We start from the raw sequence: 17702 nt of genomic DNA, 5'->3' as shown, positions 1-17702 counted from the left end.
CTAGTTACACCATACGTTCCATATACAGAAGGGGAAATGTATAAGTAACATTATTACTGGTGAGAATGACAGAAGTCAGATCTAGTTACACCATACGTTCCATATACAGAAGGGGAAATGTACAAGTAACATTATTACTGGTGAGAATGACAGAAGTCAGATCTAATTACACCATACGTTCCATATACAGAAGGGGAAATGTATAAGTAACATTACTGGTGAAAATGACAGGACTCAGATCTAGTTACACCATACGTTACATATACAGAAGGGGAAATGTATAAGGAACATTATTACCGGTGAAAATGTCAGGAGTCAGATCTAGTTACACCAAACGTTACGTATACAGAAGGGGAAATGTATAAGGAACATTATTACCGGTGAAAATGACAGGAGTCAGATCTAGTTACACCATACATTCCATATACAGAAAGAAATGTATAAGTAACATTATTACCGGTGAGAATGACAGAAGTCAGATCTAGTTGCACCATATGTTACATATACAGAAGGGGAAATGTATAAGTAACATTATTACTGATGAGAATGACAGAAGTCAGATCTAGTTGCACCATACGTCACATATACAGAAGGGAAATGTATAAGTAACACTATTACTGGTGTGAATGACAGGAGTCAGATCTAGTTACACCATACGTTACATATACAGAAGGGGAAATATATAAGTAACATTATTACTGGTGAGAATGACAGAAGTCAGATCTAGTTACACCATACGTTACATATACAGAAGGGGGGATATGTATAAGTAACATTATTACTGGTGAGAATGACAGTAGTCAGATCTAGTTACACCATACGTTTCATATACAGAAGGGGAAATGTATAAGTAATATTATTACCGGTGAGAATGACCGGAGTCAGATCTAGTTACACCATACGTTACATATACAGAAGGGGAAATGTATAAGTAACACTATTACTGGTGAGAATGACAGAAGTCAGATCTAGTTGCACCATACGTTACATATATAGAATGGGAAATGTATAAGTAACATTATTACTGCTGAGAATGACAGAAGTCAGATCTAGTTGCACCATACGTCACATATACAGAAGGTGAAATGTATAAGTAACAGTTGCACCATACGTTACATATATAGAAGGGGAAATGTATAAGTAACATTATTACCGGTGAGAATGACAGAAGTCAGATCTAGTTGCACCATACGTTCCATATACAGAAGGGGAAATGTATAAGTAACATTATTACTGGTGAGAATGACAGAAGTCACATCTAGTTACACCATACGTTACATATACAGAAGGGGAAATGTATAAGTAACACTATTACCGGTGAGAATGACAGGAGTCAGATCTAGTTGCACCATACGTTCCATATACAGAAGGGGAAATGTATAAGTAACACTATTACCGGTGAGAATGACAGAAGTCAGATCTAGTTGCACCATACATTACATATACAGAAGGGGAAATGTATAAGTAACACTATTACCGGTGAGAATGACAGAAGTCAGATCTAGTTGCACCATACGTTGCATATATAGAAGGGGAAATGTATATGTAACATTATTACTGGTGAGAATGACAGGAGTCCGATCTAGTTACACCATACGTTTCATATACAGAAGGGGAAATGTATAAGTAACATTATTACTGGTGAGAATGACAGAAGTCAGATCTAGTTACACCATACATTACATATACAGAAGGGGAAATGTATAAGTAAGATTATTACTGGTGAGAATGACAGTAGTCAGATCTAGTTACACCATACGTTCCATATACAGAAGGGGAAATGTATAAGTAACATTACTGGTGAAAATGACAGGACTCAGATCTAGTTACACCATACGTTACATATACAGAAGGGGAAATGTATAAGTAACATTATTACAGGTGAGAATGACAGAAGTCAGATCTAGCTACACCATACGTTTCATATACAGAAGGGGAAATGTATAAGTAAGATTATTACTGGTGAGAATGACAGAAGTCAGATCTAGTTACACCATACGTTTCATACACAAAAGGGGAAATGTATAAGTAACATTATTACCGGTGAGAATGACAGAAGTCAGATCTAGTTACACCATACGTTCCATATACAGAAGGGGAAATGTATAAGTAACATTATTACCGGTGAGAATGACAGAAGTCAGATCTAGTTACACCATACGTTCCATATACAGAAGGGGAAATGTATAAGTAACATTATTACTGGTGAGAATGACAGAAGTCATATCTAGTTACACCATACGTTACATATACAGAAGGGGAAATGTATAAGTAACATTATTACTGGTGAGAATGACAGGAGTCAGATCTAGTTACACCATACGTTCCATATACAGAAGGGGAAATGTATAAGTAACATTATTACTGGTGAGAATGACAGAAGTCAGATCTAGTTACACCATACGTTCCATATACAGAAGGGGAAATGTATAAGTAACATTATTACTGGTGAGAATGACAGGAGTCAGATCTAGTTACACCATACGTTCCATATACAGAAGGGGAAATGTATAAGTAACATTATTACTGGTGAGAATGACAGAAGTCAGATCTAGTTACACCATACGTTACATATACAGAAGGGGAAATGTATAAGTAACATTATTACTAGTGAGAATGACAGGAGTCAGATCTAGTTACACCATACATTTCATATACAGAAGGGGAAATGTATAAGTAACATTATTACTGGTGAGAATGACAGGAGTCAGATCTAGTTACACCATACGTTCCATATACAGAAGGGGAAATGTATAAGTAACATTATTACTGGTGAGAATGACAGAAGTCAGATCTAGTTACACCATACGTTACATATACAGAAGGGGAAATGTATAAATAACATTATTACCGGTGAGAATGACAGAAGTCAGATCTAGTTACACCATACGTTACATATACAGAAGGGGAAATGTATAAGTAACATTATTACTGGTGAGAATGACAGGAGTCACATCTAGTTACACCATAGGTTACATATACAGAAGGGGGGATATGTATAAGTAACATTATTACCGGTGAGAATGACAGAAGTCAGATCTAGTTACACCATACGTTACATATACAGAAGGGGAAATGTATAAGTAACATTATTACTGGTGAGAATTACAGGAGTCAGATCTAGTTACACCATACGTTACATATACAGAAGGGGAAATGTATAAGTAACATTATTACTGGTGAGAATGACAGGAGTCAGATCTAGTTACACCATACGTTCCATATACAGAAGGGGAAATGTATAAGTAATATTACCGGTGAGAATGACAGAAGTCAGATCTAGTTACACCATACGTTACATATACAGAAGGGGAAATGTATAAGTAACATTATTACTGGTGAGAATGACAGGAGCCAGATCTAGTTACACCATACGTTCCATATACAGAAGGGGAAATGTATAAGTAACATTATTACTGGTGAGAATGACAGGAGTCAGATCTAGTTACACCATACGTTACATATACAGAAGGGGAAATGTATAAGTAACATTATTACTGGTGAGAATGACAGAAGTCAGATCTAGTTACACCATACGTTCCATATACAGAAGGGGAAATGTATAAGTAAGATTATTACTGGTGAGAATGACAGTAGTCAGATCTAGTTACACCATACGTTCCATATACAAAAGGGGAAATGTATAAGTAACATTACTGGTTAAAATGACAGGACTCAGATCTAGTTACACCATACGTTACATATACAGAAGGGGAAATGTATAAGTAACATTATTACTGGTGAGAATGACAGAAGTCAGATCTAGTTGCACCATACGTTACATATATAGAAGGGGAAATGTATATGTAACATTATTACTGGTGAGAATGACAGGAGTCAGATCTAGTTACACCATATGTTTCATATACAGAAGGGGAAATGTATAAGTAACATTATTACTGGTGAGAATACGTTCCATATACAGAAGGGGAAATGTTTAAGTAACATTACTGGTGAAAATGACAGGAGTCAGATCTAGTTACACCATACGTTCCATATACAGAAGGGGAAATGTATAAGTAACATTATTACTGGTGAGAATGACAGAAGTCAGATCTAGTTACACCATACGTTACATATACAGAAGGGGAAATGTATAAGTAACATTATTACTGGTGAGAATGACAGGAGTCAGATCTAGTTGCACCATACGTTACATATACAGAAGGGGAAATGTATAAGTAATATTACCAGTGAGAATGACAGAAGTCAGATCATAGTTGCACCATACGTTACATATATAGAAGGGGAAATGTATATGTAACATTATTACTGGTGAAAATGACAGGAGTCCGATCTAGTTACACCATACGTTTCATATACAGAAGGGGAAATGTATAAGTAACATTATTACTGCTGAGAATGACAGGAGTCAGATCTAGTTACACCATACGTTACATACAGTATACAGAAGGGAAAATGTATAAGTAAGATTATTACTGGTGAGAATGACAGAAGTCAGATCTAGTTACACCATACGTTTCATATACAGAAGGGGAAATGTATAAGTAACATTATTACTGATGAGAATGACAGAAGTCAGATCTAGTTGCACCATACGTCACATATACAGAAGGGGAAATGTATAAGTAACACTATTACTGGTGTGAATGACAGGAGTCAGATCTAGTTACACCATATGTTACATATACAGAACGGGAAATATATAAGTAACATTATTACTGGTGAGAATGACAGAAGTCAGATCTAGTTACACCATACGTTACATATACAGAAGGGGAAATGTATAAGTAACACTATTACTGGTGAGAATGACAGAAGTCAGATCTAGTTGCACCATACGTTACATACATAGAAGGGGAAATGTATAAGTAACATTATTACTGCTGAGAATGACAGAAGTCAGATCTAGTTGCACCATACGTTACATACATAGAAGGGGAAATGTATAAGTAACATTATTACCGGTGAGAATGACAGAAGTCAGATCTAGTTGCACCATACGTTACATATATAGAAGGGGAAATGTATATGTAACATTATTACTGGTAAGAATGACAGGAGTCAGATCTAGTTACACCATATGTTTCATATACAGAAGGGGAAATGTATAAGTAACATTATTACTGGTGAGAATACGTTCCATATACAGAAGGGGAAATGTTTAAGTAACATTACTGGTGAAAATGACAGGAGTCAGATCTAGTTACACCATACGTTCCATATACAGAAGGGGAAATGTATAAGTAACATTATTACTGGTGAGAATGACAGAAGTCAGATCTAGTTACACCATACGTTACATATACAGAAGGGGAAATGTATAAGTAACATTATTACTGGTGAGAATGACAGGAGTCAGATCTAGTTGCACCATACGTTACATATACAGAAGGGGAAATGTATAAGTAATATTACCGGTGAGAATGACAGAAGTCAGATCATAGTTGCACCATACGTTACATATATAGAAGGGGAAATGTATATGTAACATTATTACTGGTGAAAATGACAGGAGTCCGATCTAGTTACACCATACGTTTCATATACAGAAGGGGAAATGTATAAGTAACATTATTACTGCTGAGAATGACAGGAGTCAGATCTAGTTACACCATACGTTACATACAGTATACAGAAGGGGAAATGTATAAGTAAGATTATTACTGGTGAGAATGACAGAAGTCAGATCTAGTTACACCATACGTTTCATATACAGAAGGGGAAATGTATAAGTAAGATTATTACTGGTGAGAATGACAGTAGTCAGATCTAGTTACACCATACGTTCCATATACAAAAGGGGAAATGTATAAGTAACATTACTGGTGAAAATGACAGGACTCAGATCTAGTTACACCATACGTTACATATACAGAAGGGGAAATGTATAAGTAACATTATTACTGGTGAGAATGACAGAAGTCAGATCTAGTTACACCATACGTTCCATATACAGAAGGGGAAATGTATAAGTAACATTATTACCGGTGAGAATGACAGAAGTCAGATCTAGTTACACCATACGTTCCATATACAGAAGGGGAAATGTATAAGAAACATTATTACTGGTGAGAATGACAGAAGTCAGATCTAGTTACACCATACGTTACATATACAGAAGGGGAAATGTATAAGTAACATTATTACTGGTGAGAATGACAGGAGTCAGATCTAGTTACACCATACATTACATATACAGAAGGGGAAATGTATAAGTAACATTATTACTGGTGAGAATGACAGAAGTCAGATCTAGTTACACCATACGTTCCATATACAGAAGGGGAAATGTATAAGAAACATTATTACTGGTGAGAATGACAGAAGTCAGATCTAGTTACACCATACGTTACATATACAGAAGGGGAAATGTATAAGTAACATTATTACTGGTGAGAATGACAGGAGTCAGATCTAGTTACACCATACATTACATATACAGAAGGGGAAATGTATAAGTAACATTATTACCGGTGAGAATGACAGAAGTCAGATCTAGTTACACCATACGTTACATATACAGAAGGGGAAATGTATAAGTAACATTATTACTGGTGAGAATGACAGGAGTCAGATCTAGTTACACCATACGTTCCATATACAGAAGGGGAAATGTATAAGTAACATTATTACTGGTGAGAATGACAGAAGTCAGATCTAGTTACACCATACGTTCCATATACAGAAGGGGAAATGTACAAGTAACATTATTACTGGTGAGAATGACAGAAGTCAGATCTAATTACACCATACGTTCCATATACAGAAGGGGAAATGTATAAGTAACATTACTGGTGAAAATGACAGGACTCAGATCTAGTTACACCATACGTTACATATACAGAAGGGGAAATGTATAAGGAACATTATTACCGGTGAAAATGTCAGGAGTCAGATCTAGTTACACCAAACGTTACGTATACAGAAGGGGAAATGTATAAGGAACATTATTACCGGTGAAAATGACAGGAGTCAGATCTAGTTACACCATACATTCCATATACAGAAAGAAATGTATAAGTAACATTATTACCGGTGAGAATGACAGAAGTCAGATCTAGTTGCACCATATGTTACATATACAGAAGGGGAAATGTATAAGTAACATTATTACTGATGAGAATGACAGAAGTCAGATCTAGTTGCACCATACGTCACATATACAGAAGGGAAATGTATAAGTAACACTATTACTGGTGTGAATGACAGGAGTCAGATCTAGTTACACCATACGTTACATATACAGAAGGGGAAATATATAAGTAACATTATTACTGGTGAGAATGACAGAAGTCAGATCTAGTTACACCATACGTTACATATACAGAAGGGGGGATATGTATAAGTAACATTATTACTGGTGAGAATGACAGTAGTCAGATCTAGTTACACCATACGTTTCATATACAGAAGGGGAAATGTATAAGTAATATTATTACCGGTGAGAATGACCGGAGTCAGATCTAGTTACACCATACGTTACATATACAGAAGGGGAAATGTATAAGTAACACTATTACTGGTGAGAATGACAGAAGTCAGATCTAGTTGCACCATACGTTACATATATAGAATGGGAAATGTATAAGTAACATTATTACTGCTGAGAATGACAGAAGTCAGATCTAGTTGCACCATACGTCACATATACAGAAGGTGAAATGTATAAGTAACAGTTGCACCATACGTTACATATATAGAAGGGGAAATGTATAAGTAACATTATTACCGGTGAGAATGACAGAAGTCAGATCTAGTTGCACCATACGTTCCATATACAGAAGGGGAAATGTATAAGTAACATTATTACTGGTGAGAATGACAGAAGTCACATCTAGTTACACCATACGTTACATATACAGAAGGGGAAATGTATAAGTAACACTATTACCGGTGAGAATGACAGGAGTCAGATCTAGTTGCACCATACGTTCCATATACAGAAGGGGAAATGTATAAGTAACACTATTACCGGTGAGAATGACAGAAGTCAGATCTAGTTGCACCATACATTACATATACAGAAGGGGAAATGTATAAGTAACACTATTACCGGTGAGAATGACAGAAGTCAGATCTAGTTGCACCATACGTTGCATATATAGAAGGGGAAATGTATATGTAACATTATTACTGGTGAGAATGACAGGAGTCCGATCTAGTTACACCATACGTTTCATATACAGAAGGGGAAATGTATAAGTAACATTATTACTGGTGAGAATGACAGAAGTCAGATCTAGTTACACCATACATTACATATACAGAAGGGGAAATGTATAAGTAAGATTATTACTGGTGAGAATGACAGTAGTCAGATCTAGTTACACCATACGTTCCATATACAGAAGGGGAAATGTATAAGTAACATTACTGGTGAAAATGACAGGACTCAGATCTAGTTACACCATACGTTACATATACAGAAGGGGAAATGTATAAGTAACATTATTACAGGTGAGAATGACAGAAGTCAGATCTAGCTACACCATACGTTTCATATACAGAAGGGGAAATGTATAAGTAAGATTATTACTGGTGAGAATGACAGAAGTCAGATCTAGTTACACCATACGTTCCATATACAGAAGGGGAAATGTATAAGTAACATTATTACCGGTGAGAATGACAGAAGTCAGATCTAGTTACACCATACGTTCCATATACAGAAGGGGAAATGTATAAGTAACATTATTACTGGTGAGAATGACAGAAGTCATATCTAGTTACACCATACGTTACATATACAGAAGGGGAAATGTATAAGTAACATTATTACTGGTGAGAATGACAGGAGTCAGATCTAGTTACACCATACGTTCCATATACAGAAGGGGAAATGTATAAGTAACATTATTACTGGTGAGAATGACAGAAGTCAGATCTAGTTACACCATACGTTCCATATACAGAAGGGGAAATGTATAAGTAACATTATTACTGGTGAGAATGACAGGAGTCAGATCTAGTTACACCATACGTTCCATATACAGAAGGGGAAATGTATAAGTAACATTATTACTGGTGAGAATGACAGAAGTCAGATCTAGTTACACCATACGTTACATATACAGAAGGGGAAATGTATAAGTAACATTATTACTAGTGAGAATGACAGGAGTCAGATCTAGTTACACCATACATTTCATATACAGAAGGGGAAATGTATAAGTAACATTATTACTGGTGAGAATGACAGGAGTCAGATCTAGTTACACCATACGTTCCATATACAGAAGGGGAAATGTATAAGTAACATTATTACTGGTGAGAATGACAGAAGTCAGATCTAGTTACACCATACGTTACATATACAGAAGGGGAAATGTATAAATAACATTATTACCGGTGAGAATGACAGAAGTCAGATCTAGTTACACCATACGTTACATATACAGAAGGGGAAATGTATAAGTAACATTATTACTGGTGAGAATGACAGGAGTCACATCTAGTTACACCATAGGTTACATATACAGAAGGGGGGATATGTATAAGTAACATTATTACCGGTGAGAATGACAGAAGTCAGATCTAGTTACACCATACGTTACATATACAGAAGGGGAAATGTATAAGTAACATTATTACTGGTGAGAATTACAGGAGTCAGATCTAGTTACACCATACGTTACATATACAGAAGGGGAAATGTATAAGTAACATTATTACTGGTGAGAATGACAGGAGTCAGATCTAGTTACACCATACGTTCCATATACAGAAGGGGAAATGTATAAGTAATATTACCGGTGAGAATGACAGAAGTCAGATCTAGTTACACCATACGTTACATATACAGAAGGGGAAATGTATAAGTAACATTATTACTGGTGAGAATGACAGGAGTCAGATCTAGTTACACCATACGTTCCATATACAGAAGGGGAAATGTATAAGTAACATTATTACTGGTGAGAATGACAGGAGTCAGATCTAGTTACACCATACGTTACATATACAGAAGGGGAAATGTATAAGTAACATTATTACTGGTGAGAATGACAGAAGTCAGATCTAGTTACACCATACGTTACATATACAGAAGGGGAAATGTATAAGTAACATTATTACTGGTGAGAATGACAGAAGTCAGATCTAGTTACACCATACGTTACATATACAGAAGGGGAAATGTATAAGTAACATTATTACTGGTGAGAATGACAGGAGTCACATCTAGTTACACCATAGGTTACATATACAGAAGGGGGGATATGTATAAGTAACATTATTACTGGTGAGAATGACAGGAGTCAGATCTAGTTACACCATACGTTACATATACAGAAGGGTAAATGTATAAGTAACATTATTACTGGTGAGAATGACAGAAGTCAGATTCTAGTTACACCATACGTTACATATACAGAAGGGGAAATGTATAAGTAACATTATTACTGGTGTGAATGACAGGAGTCAGATCTAGTTACACCATACGTCACATATACAGAAGGGGAAATGTATAAGTAACATTATTACTGGTGAAAATGACAGAAGTCAGATCTAGTTACACTATATGTTACATATACAGAAGGGGAAATGTATAAATAACATTATTACCGGTGAGAATGACCGGAGTCAGATCTAGTTACACCATACGTTACATATACAGAAGGGGAAATGTATAAGTAACATTATTACTGGTGAGAATGACAGGAGTCAGATCTAGTTACACCATACGTTACATATACAGAAGGGGAAATGTATAAGTAACATTATTACTGGTGAGAATGACAGGAGTCAGATCTAGTTACACCATACGTTACATATACAGAAGGGGAAATGTATAAGTAACATTATTACCGGTGAGAATGACAGAAGTCAGATTTAGTTACACCATACGTTACATATACAGAAGGGGAAATGTATAAGTAACATTATTACTGGTGAGAATGACAGTAGTCAGATCTAGTTACACCATATGTTACATATACGGAAGGGGAAATGTATAAGTAAGATTATTACTGGTGAGAATGACAGAAGTCAGATCTAGTTACACCATACGTTTCATACACAGAAGGGGAAATGTATAAGTAACATTATTACCGGTGAGAATGACAGAAGTCAGATCTAGTTACACCATACGTTACATATACAGAAGGGGAAATGTATAAGTAACATTATTACTGGTGAGAATGACAGAAGTCAGATCTAGTTACACCATACGTTTCATATACAGAAGGGGAAATGTATAAGTAACATTATTACCGGTGAGAATGACAGAAGTCAGATCTAGATACACCATACGTTCCATATACAGAAGGGGAAATGTATAAGTAACATTACTACTGGTGAGAATGACAGAAGTCAGATCTAGTTACACCATACGTTACATATACAGAAGGGGAAATGTATAAGTAACATTATTACTGGTGAGAATGACAGGAGTCAGATCTAGTTACACCATACGTTCCATATACAGAAGGGGAAATGTATAAGTAACATTATTACTGGTGAGAATGACAGAAGTCAGATCTAGTTACACCATACGTTACATATACAGAAGGGGAAATGTATAAGTAACATTATTACTAGTGAGAATGACAGGAGTCAGATCTAGTTACACCATACGTTTCATATACAGAAGGGGAAATGTATAAGTAACATTATTACTGGTGAGAATGACAGGAGTCAGATCTAGTTACACCATACGTTCCATATACAGAAGGGGAAATGTATAAGTAACATTATTACTGGTGAGAATGACAGAAGTCAGATCTAGTTACACCATACGTTACATATACAGAAGGGGAAATGTATAAATAACATTATTACCGGTGAGAATGACAGAAGTCAGATCTAGTTACACCATACGTTACATATACAGAAGGGGAAATGTATAAGTAACATTATTACTGGTGAGAATGACAGGAGTCACATCTAGTTACACCATAGGTTACATATACAGAAGGGGGGATATGTATAAGTAACATTATTACCGGTGAGAATGACAGAAGTCAGATCTAGTTACACCATACGTTACATATACAGAAGGGGAAATGTATAAGTAACATTATTACTGGTGAGAATGACAGGAGTCAGATCTAGTTACACCATACGTTACATATACAGAAGGGGAAATGTATAAGTAACATTATTACTGGTAAGAATGACAGGAGTCACATCTAGTTACACCATAGGTTACATATACAGAAGGGGGGATATGTATAAGTAACATTATTACCGGCGAGAATGACAGAAGTCAGATCTAGTTACACCATACGTTACATATACAGAAGGGGAAATGTATAAGTAACATTATTACTGGTGAGAATGACAGAAGTCAGATCTAGTTACACTATACGTTACATACACAGAAGGGGGGATATGTATAAGTAACATTATTACCGGTGAGAATGACAGAAGTCAGATCTAGTTACACCATACGTTACATATACAGAAGGGGAAATGTATAAGTAACACTATTACTGGTGTGAATGACAGGAGTCAGATCTAGTTACACCATACGTTACATATACAGAAGGGGAAATGTATAAGTAACACTATTACTGGTGTGAATGACAGGAGTCAGATCTAGTTACACCATACGTTACATATACAGAAGGGGAAATGTATAAGTAACATTATTACTGGTGAGAATGACAGAAGTCAGATCTAGTTACACCATACGTTACATATACAGAAGGGGAAATGTATAAGTAACATTATTACAGGTGAGAATGACAGAAGTCAGATCTAGTTACACCATACGTTACATATACAGAAGGGGAAATGTATAAGTAACATTATTACTGGTGAGAATGACAGGAGTCAGATCTAGTTACACCATATGTTCCATATACAGAAGGGGAAATGTATAAGTAACATTATTACTGGTGAGAATGACAGAAGTCAGATCTAGTTACACCATACGTTACATATACAGAAGGGGAAATGTATAAGTAACATTATTACTAGTGAGAATGACAGGAGTCAGATCTAGTTACACCATACGTTTCATATACAGAAGGGGAAATGTATAAGTAACATTATTACTGGTGAGAATGACAGGAGTCAGATCTAGTTACACCATACGTTCCATATACAGAAGGGGAAATGTATAAGTAACATTATTACTGGTGAGAATGACAGAAGTCAGATCTAGTTACACCATACGTTACATATACAGAAGGGGAAATGTATAAGTAACATTATTACTGGTGAGAATGACAGGAGTCACATCTAGTTACACCATAGGTTACATATACAGAAGGGGGGATATGTATAAGTAACATTATTACCGGTGAGAATGACAGAAGTCAGATCTAGTTACACCATACGTTACATATACAGAAGGGGAAATGTATAAGTAACATTATTACTGGTGAGAATGACAGGAGTCAGATCTAGTTACACCATACGTTACATATACAGAAGGGGAAATGTATAAGTAACATTATTACTGGTAAGAATGACAGGAGTCACATCTAGTTACACCATAGGTTACATATACAGAAGGGGGGATATGTATAAGTAACATTATTACCGGCGAGAATGACAGAAGTCAGATCTAGTTACACCATACGTTACATATACAGAAGGGGAAATGTATAAGTAACATTATTACTGGTGAGAATGACAGAAGTCAGATCTAGTTACACTATACGTTACATACACAGAAGGGGGGATATGTATAAGTAACATTATTACCGGTGAGAATGACAGAAGTCAGATCTAGTTACACCATACGTTACATATACAGAAGGGGAAATGTATAAGTAACACTATTACTGGTGTGAATGACAGGAGTCAGATCTAGTTACACCATACGTTACATATACAGAAGGGGAAATGTATAAGTAACACTATTACTGGTGTGAATGACAGGAGTCAGATCTAGTTACACCATACGTTACATATACAGAAGGGGAAATGTATAAGTAACATTATTACTGGTGAGAATGACAGAAGTCAGATCTAGTTACACCATACGTTACATATACAGAAGGGGAAATGTATAAGTAACATTATTACAGGTGAGAATGACAGAAGTCAGATCTAGTTACACCATACGTTACATATACAGAAGGGGAAATGTATAAGTAACATTATTACTGGTGAGAATGACAGGAGTCAGATCTAGTTACACCATATGTTCCATATACAGAAGGGGAAATGTATAAGTAACATTATTACTGGTGAGAATGACAGAAGTCAGATCTAGTTACACCATACGTTACATATACAGAAGGGGAAATGTATAAGTAACATTATTACTAGTGAGAATGACAGGAGTCAGATCTAGTTACACCATACGTTTCATATACAGAAGGGGAAATGTATAAGTAACATTATTACTGGTGAGAATGACAGGAGTCAGATCTAGTTACACCATACGTTCCATATACAGAAGGGGAAATGTATAAGTAACATTATTACTGGTGAGAATGACAGAAGTCAGATCTAGTTACACCATACGTTACATATACAGAAGGGGAAATGTATAAATAACATTATTACCGGTGAGAATGACAGAAGTCAGATCTAGTTACACCATACGTTACATATACAGAAGGGGAAATGTATAAGTAACATTATTACTGGTGAGAATGACAGGAGTCACATCTAGTTACACCATAGGTTACATATACAGAAGGGGGGATATGTATAAGTAACATTATTACCGGTGAGAATGACAGAAGTCAGATCTAGTTACACCATACGTTACATATACAGAAGGGGAAATGTATAAGTAACATTATTACTGGTGAGAATGACAGGAGTCAGATCTAGTTACACCATACGTTACATATACAGAAGGGGAAATGTATAAGTAACATTATTACTGGTAAGAATGACAGGAGTCACATCTAGTTACACCATAGGTTACATATACAGAAGGGGGGATATGTATAAGTAACATTATTACCGGCGAGAATGACAGAAGTCAGATCTAGTTACACCATACGTTACATATACAGAAGGGGAAATGTATAAGTAACATTATTACTGGTGAGAATGACAGAAGTCAGATCTAGTTACACTATACGTTACATACACAGAAGGGGGGATATGTATAAGTAACATTATTACCGGTGAGAATGACAGAAGTCAGATCTAGTTACACCATACGTTACATATACAGAAGGGGAAATGTATAAGTAACACTATTACTGGTGTGAATGACAGGAGTCAGATCTAGTTACACCATACGTTACATATACAGAAGGGGAAATGTATAAGTAACACTATTACTGGTGTGAATGACAGGAGTCAGATCTAGTTACACCATACGTTACATATACAGAAGGGGAAATGTATAAGTAACATTATTACTGGTGAGAATGACAGAAGTCAGATCTAGTTACACCATACGTTACATATACAGAAGGGGAAATGTATAAGTAACATTATTACAGGTGAGAATGACAGGAGTCAGATCTAGTTACACCATACGTTACATATACAGAAGGGGAAATGTATAAGTAACATTATTACTGGTGAGAATGACAGGAGTCAGATCTAGTTACACCATACGTTACATATACAGAAGGGGAAATGTATAAGTAACATTATTACTGGTGAGAATGACAGGAGTCACATCTAGTTACACCATAGGTTACATATACAGAAGGGGAAATGTATATGTAACATTATTACAGGTGAGAATGACAGGAGTCAGATCTAGTTACACCATACATTAATGTATAAGTAACATTATTACTGGTGAGAATGACAGGAGTCAGATCTTGTTACACCATACGTTACATATACAGAAGGGGAAATGTATAAGTAACATTATTACTGGTGAGAATGACAGGAGTCAGATCTAGTTACACCATACGTTACATATACAGAAGGGGAAATGTATAAGTAACATTATTACCGGTGAGAATGACAGAAGTCAGATCTAGTTACACCATACGTTACATATACAGAAGGGGAAATGTATAAGTAACATTATTACTGGTGAGAATGACAGTAGTCAGATCTAGTTACACCATATGTTACATATACAGAAGGGGAAATGTATAAGTAAGATTATTACTGGTGAGAATGACAGAAGTCAGATCTAGTTACACCATACGTTTCATACACAGAAGGGGAAATGTATAAGTAACATTATTACCGGTGAGAATGACAGAAGTCAGATCTAGTTACACCATACGTTACATATACAGAAGGGGAAATGTATAAGTAACATTATTACTGGTGAGAATGACAGAAGTCAGATCTAGTTACACCATATGTTACATATACAGAAGGGGAAATGTATAAGTAACATTATTACCGGTGAGAATGACAGAAGTCAGATCTAGTTACACCATACGTTCCATATACAGAAGGGGAAATGTATAAGTAACATTATAACCGGTGAGAATGACAGAAGTCAGATCTAGTTACACCATACGTTACATATACAGAAGGGGAAATGTATAAGTAACATTATTACTGGTGAGAATGACAGGAGTCAGATCTAGTTACACCATACGTTCCATATACAGAAGGGGAAATGTATAAGTAACATTATTACTGGTGAGAATGACAGGAGTCAGATCTAGTTACACCATACGTTACATATACAGAAGGGGAAATGTATAAGTAACATTATTACTGGTGAAAATGACAGGAGTCAGATCTAGTTACACCATACGTTACATATACAGAAGGGGAAATGTATAAGTAACATTATTACTGGTGAGAATGACAGAAGTCAGATCTAGTTACACCATACGTTACATATACATAAGGGGAAATGTATAAGTAACATTATTACTGGTGAGAATGACAGGAGTCAGATCTAGTTACACCATACGTTACATATACAGAAGGGGAAATGTATAAGTAACATTATTACTGGTAAGAATGACAGGAGTCACATCTAGTTACACCATAGGTTACATATACAGAAGGGGGGATATGTATAAGTAACATTATTACCGGCGAGAATGACAGAAGTCAGATCTAGTTACACCATACGTTACATATACAGAAGGGGAAATGTATAAGTAACATTATTACTGGTGAGAATGACAGAAGTCAGATCTAGTTACACTATACGTTACATACACAGAAGGGGGGATATGTATAAGTAACATTATTACCGGTGAGAATGACAGAAGTCAGATCTAGTTACACCATACGTTACATATACAGAAGGGGAAATGTATAAGTAACACTATTACTGGTGTGAATGACAGGAGTCAGATCTAGTTACACCATACGTTACATATACAGAAGGGGAAATGTATAAGTAACACTATTACTGGTGTGAATGACAGGAGTCAGATCTAGTTACACCATACGTTACATATACAGAAGGGGAAATGTATAAGTAACATTATTACTGGTGAGAATGACAGAAGTCAGATCTAGTTACACCATACGTTACATATACAGAAGGGGAAATGTATAAGTAACATTATTACAGGTGAGAATGACAGAAGTCAGATCTAGTTACACCATACGTTACATATACAGAAGGGGAAATGTATAAGTAACATTATTACTGGTGAGAATGACAGGAGTCAGATCTAGTTACACCATATGTTCCATATACAGAAGGGGAAATGTATAAGTAACATTATTACTGGTGAGAATGACAGAAGTCAGATCTAGTTACACCATACGTTACATATACAGAAGGGGAAATGTATAAGTAACATTATTACTAGTGAGAATGACAGGAGTCAGATCTAGTTACACCATACGTTTCATATACAGAAGGGGAAATGTATAAGTAACATTATTACTGGTGAGAATGACAGGAGTCAGATCTAGTTACACCATACGTT

This window comes from Pseudophryne corroboree (assembly GCF_028390025.1).
Source record: "Pseudophryne corroboree isolate aPseCor3 chromosome 3 unlocalized genomic scaffold, aPseCor3.hap2 SUPER_3_unloc_1, whole genome shotgun sequence".
NCBI lineage: Eukaryota > Metazoa > Chordata > Amphibia > Anura > Myobatrachidae > Pseudophryne > Pseudophryne corroboree.
The sequence above is the reverse complement of the archived record's forward strand: the minus strand, read 5'-3'. Positions refer to the sequence as shown.